The sequence below is a fragment of the Mus caroli genome, unplaced genomic scaffold (genome assembly GCF_978045245.1).
Source record: "Mus caroli unplaced genomic scaffold, Mus_caroli_1 scaffold_19, whole genome shotgun sequence".
Lineage (NCBI taxonomy): Eukaryota > Metazoa > Chordata > Mammalia > Rodentia > Muridae > Mus > Mus caroli.
This window is the reverse complement of record NW_028227274.1, coordinates 73,272,565-73,277,564: the sequence shown is the minus strand read 5'-3', so window position 1 is coordinate 73,277,564 and position 5,000 is coordinate 73,272,565. Positions and strand designations below refer to the sequence as shown.

The window sequence follows — 5,000 nt, the reverse complement described above, 5'->3', positions numbered from 1 at the left end:
GAGAATCCTAGACACGAGAACAAGCACCACCCCAGAGAGAGAGAGAGAGAAAGAGAAAGAGAGAGTGAGATAGAGAGAGAGAGGGATTGTGTGCATGCAAGTGTATATGAGTGTGTGTGTGTGCAAGTGTGTATTATTATTATAAGCATCTAACATTTTAAAACTATGATGAATAGCCTGGGCTATGCAGTCAGACCCTGTTAAGGAAAGGGAGGGGGAGGGAAAGGGGGAGGGAGAGAAGGGGAGGGAGGGGAGGAATGTCACATGGTGTCCGATTGCTTTCTGCTTACTCACTTTGAGAGCTCTCATTTACCACAGCGGCACTGCAAGTGCACAGGTACTTCTCAGTGCTTGTTTACAGCCACTGAAGAGTCAAAGACCAATGCTCACTTGGGGCATCATCTGCACCCCTGACTTCAAGGTTGTAATCTCCGTACATTTGTAGCAAAGCAAAATATTCCAAAGCATGTTTGTGATAGGCAGAATAGCACGCTCCAAAGCGACCACATTTTATGTGTGTTAACTCAAGATTAGGTTACTGCTGTAAAAGCCAGGCACGGTGGCTTGAGCCTCTAATGCAGTACTTTGGAGGCTGTGGCATAAAAGGTTTTAGGGAAGTTCAAGGGAAGTGTAGAGACTTCAAAGATGTAACTGAGTAAGGACAAAGAATGTGGGGGGTTGGGGGGATGCTCCTCCACCAGTAAAGAGTCAGCCACACAAACATGAACCGACCTCAGACCCCCAGCACCCAAGTAAAGATCAATGGCAATAGCAATAATAAAGAACAAGCAGCACTCTATGAGATTAGCCTGGATTATCTGTATAAAACTCATCCAATCACAGGAGCAGGAGACGCTTTACCCCCAGCACGCAGCAGGCAGAGAGAGGCACGGGGATTTCTGAGTGTGAGGCCAGGCTGGTCGACTGAGTGAGTTCCTGGATAGCCAGGGCTACACAGAGAAACCCTGTCTCAAAAATTCAAGGAGAAAGAGGAGGAAGGAGGAGGAGGTGGTGGAGGAAGAGGAAGAAGCAGAAGAGGAGGAGGGGGAGAGGAAGAGGAGGAAGAGGAGGAGGAGTGGGAAAGAACAGTAACAAAAGAGAGTCAACTGGGACAGTCCTTTACTGCTTTGCACAGAATGAGCCAAGCTCATTTGTAAAAGTAGAGCTGAAGGACAGCAGGAGCCACTGGAAAGCTGGAGACACTACATGCTTGTTTTTCAAGGGAATAAAAGATGGTTTATTCTTGGGGCTGGAGAGATGGCTCAGTGGTTAAAAGCACTCTTCCAGAGGTCCTGAGTTCAATTCCCAGCAACCACATGGTGACTCACAACCATCTGTAATGAAATCCGATGCCCTCTTCTGGTGTGTCTGAGGACAGCTACAGTGTATGTACTCATATAAATACAAATAAATAAATCGTTAAAAAAAAAAAAAGATGGTTTATTCTGAAGCCATTCCAAGTGACCAAGGCCTGGGATTACAGACTCAGGTTACCACAAGTTCCATGAACCAACACGGGAGGAAACTATATTTCGCCAAATGAGACACGGCTGAGTTTGTACTGCTCAGCCCCCTTCTATCAAACGGATCTGGAGGAGAGCAGTGCTCCATCTAGTTCCTGCCCAGTGCTCCCTTGCCCTGCGCTCAAACTACTCTTCCATGAAGATAAATACAATCTTAAAGGGTGCCAACCTTTAACAACAAAGTCCCTCTAGATATCGATGACATTGAGAAGTTAGTGTTCGAAGTATTGTATTGATATTGTATTGATATTGTATTGATATTAAAAGAGGAGTCCTGGACCTCAGCCTCCTGCGGGTACTACTGAAAAGCTACACTTCACCATTACTTTAAGATAATCGTGAAGGAGAATGCACTTGAGGAGGATGGCAGAAAGAACTAAACTGGTCTCGTCAGGGCTGGAAATGGGATGTGAGAAAGCATTATCTTAATTCAGTGTTTGTTCTTTTTTTCTTCCTCATGATGCTGACAATCAAATCCAGGACCTTGTGCATGCCAGGTAAAGATTCTACTACTGAGTCATACCTCCAGTAGGCCTCAACCTGAGGATTGGGGCCCCCTTCAGGGTCAAATGACCCTTCCCCAAGGGTCACAGAAGACCGTCAGACAACAGATATTTACATTACAATTCACAACAGTAGCAAAATTCCAATTATGAAATAGCAAGGAAAATAATTTTACAGTTGGGGGGAGGGTCTCTACAAGATGAAAAACTGCATGGAAGGGTCTCAGCATTAGGAAGGTTGAGAACCACACTGCTCCAGCCTATCTGAACCTTTCCACAAAGCAACAAGACCTTACCAAACCAAAAAGACTGCTTAACTAACATAGACTGTTGTTTCTCTGTATAGCTCTGGCTGTCCTGGAACTCACTCTATAGACCAGGCCGGCCTTGAACTCACAGCTACTTAATAACTTTGGGAGCTTAGCCAAGTACCCCAACCTCTAAAAGGCCGGCTCTTCGTTCTCTAGATGGGGATAGTTATCCTTGTCCAGTTTCTCTGAGCCAAAAAGATTATCTACAAACTCCAGGATAGTCGTTCTAGAAACCCATGAAGTCCATCCTATTAAGCAACCATTCACTTACAAACTACCTTCCACGACTGAGCCCTCAACTCAGGCAGGAGCACCTGGTTCTGGGAAGGCTACACTGCTCCTCACCAACTCCACTCCCATTTCCTCATCTTCCTGCCCAAAACCTCCTCTCCAGACCTTCAAGGATTGCACTTCCTCTATCCCCAGTCTCAGGGTAGGGCTTTGCTAGCCCCGTTACATCCCTTCGCTGTTGTCCAGGACTTTCTTCCACCTGCTTTATCGCTCTACTTCCCTCACACCCAATGTGGCCCTTTCCATCCTTCAGCTAACACCCAATGACTCAAGCAAATACACCGAGGCAAAAAATAGACCAATGGTTGCAGGGCGTGAAGGAGGGAGTAGGAGCGGTTGCAAATGGGTACAGACCTCTTTCGAGGAGATAAAAATGTTGAGGGATTGCCGTAAGGAGGTACAAGCTGTGAACAAGACTAAAAGCTAGTGAGCTGTACTTCAGGGGTACTTGTCGTTTTTACAGTATAGGATGATATCGCAATAAAAACGTGTGTGTCAGACACGCAACACACTACGGCTCGCCCTGCCCATCACACGCCCATTTGTCCAGCCAACCTCGGCTGTCCGGAGTGTCCGGAAGCTCCAGCCGTTCCGGCAACCCTTGGGTCCCGGCGGGCCGGCCAGGGGTCCGGTTCCCTTGGTTCTGCACACCCCGGCGCCGAGGGGGCAGGCGGACGAGGCCCGCCGAGCTCTGCACTGCTGCGGGCGGCCCAACCTTCCGGGCCCGCAGCCCTCCGGCGCGCGGCCGGTCACCTCCGGCTCAGACCCCGCGGGGCGGTACCGCGCCGGGGAAGCCCACCTGGGTCAGCGGCGCGGACTCCGCTTCCAGCCGCGGCCGGCAGGCAGCAAGGGAACGGGAGCGCGGGCGCAAAGGGGCCCGGGTGTGCACGGCGGCTTAGGCCTCCATGGTTCCGTAGGTCAGCGGCTCCGGTTCCCACCGCGTTCCGGCCCCAGCGGCTGTCCGTGCGGAGACGCAGGAGGAGTTGGGGTGAGAAGGGGGAAGAGACGGAGGACGCGTCTGGGGACCGAACGGCTAAGCGCGCGCCAGCAGCGGGCGGTCCCGTGGCACGCCGAGCACGCGGGCTTCTGGGAAATGTAGTCCTTCCGGCGTTTCATCCTCCTAGCGTCTCCCGGGCAACCACATAGCCACGTGGCAAAGTGTACCACCCAAAACCCCCTAGGCTCCTGGGACTGAGAGCTCTTACGCATGGTTAACTTAATTGAGACTAAGGTGCCTGTTAATTCCTGATGGACAATCACACCAGTGTCATACAAGTCTTTTGTGGGCCTTGTCGAATTAAAAAAATAAAATATTTTTAACAGAAAGATCTCAGCAATGTAATCAGGATTAGATGAACCAGAATGAAAGCCATATATTGTGTAGCGTCAAAGTATGGTATTTACCTGAGAAGCTAAAGGAGGATTGTACAGAATTCAAGATCAGTATGGGCTGCATATTTGAATCAGAAGCCCGCCACAGTCGCATAACAAAACCCTATCTCAAAACAACAACAATAACAACAAAGACGGAATTTGAGCCTGTAATCTAAGTACTCAAGTGGCAAAGACCATGCTGCTTCGTAGGGAGGCCAGCCTGGTCTTTGAATACTGTCTTATAGAAAAAATACGGAATTTGAAGTCAAATGGCCTGAGGTCACCAAATTAATACCCTTGAGTACCTACCACTCCTCATCTAAAATACTTACAAATTGCGACCATTATGGTAATAACCGTTCATATTGTGGACTATTTCCTATGTGCTATATGATATTGTGTTTATGTTTCCAAAAAAAAAAAAAAAAAAAAAAAAAAAACCGGCCGGGCATGGTGGCGCACGCCTTTAATCCCAGCACTCGCGAGGCAGAGGCAGGCGGATTTCTGAGTTCGAGGCCAGCCTGGTCTACAAAGTGAGTTCCAGGACAGCCAGGGCTACACAGAGAAACCCTGTCTTGAAAAACCAAAAAACAAAAACCCTATGAAACTGTGATCACTCTTTCCTTTATTATAGACTCACCATGTGCCAGTGTTCTTTGCTAAGAGCTATACAAATATTAGACTTTACTTTTACGTTTATTGGAGGCAGTATGTGCAGGCCACAGCACAAGTGTAGAGAAAGAAGGACAACTCATAGAAGCTGCTTTTCCTCTTCTACCCATATGGATCCTATAATGGACTCCACTCTCTGGGATTGATAGCAAACACCTTTGCCCACTGAGCCATTTTGCCAGCCTAGACATTTTTTTTTCTCCAATATCAATTGCCAGTAAATTCACTGAGCTTGCAGCAGAACAACAAATCATACTAAAACACACGGTGCTTGGGGAGCTAGCTGAAAATGGGAAGGCACTTTACAAGGGCCAGTCGCTGTAAAG

The 5,000-nt window shown here is 48.3% G+C and overlaps 1 protein-coding gene across 2 annotated transcripts in view; it reads right to left on the bottom strand.

Moving 5' to 3' along the window:
- The window catches only part of Dym (dymeclin), a 273,725-nt gene extending 270,004 nt beyond the window's left edge, over window positions 1-3,721 (bottom strand). For both annotated transcript variants that reach the window (XM_029471781.2, XM_021150437.3), the window contains exon 1: window positions 3,428-3,721. The gene's annotated coding sequence lies outside the window, so the exon portion shown is untranslated. The remainder of the gene's footprint in view (window positions 1-3,427) is intronic.
- Window positions 3,722-5,000: the final 1,279 nt, after the last annotated feature.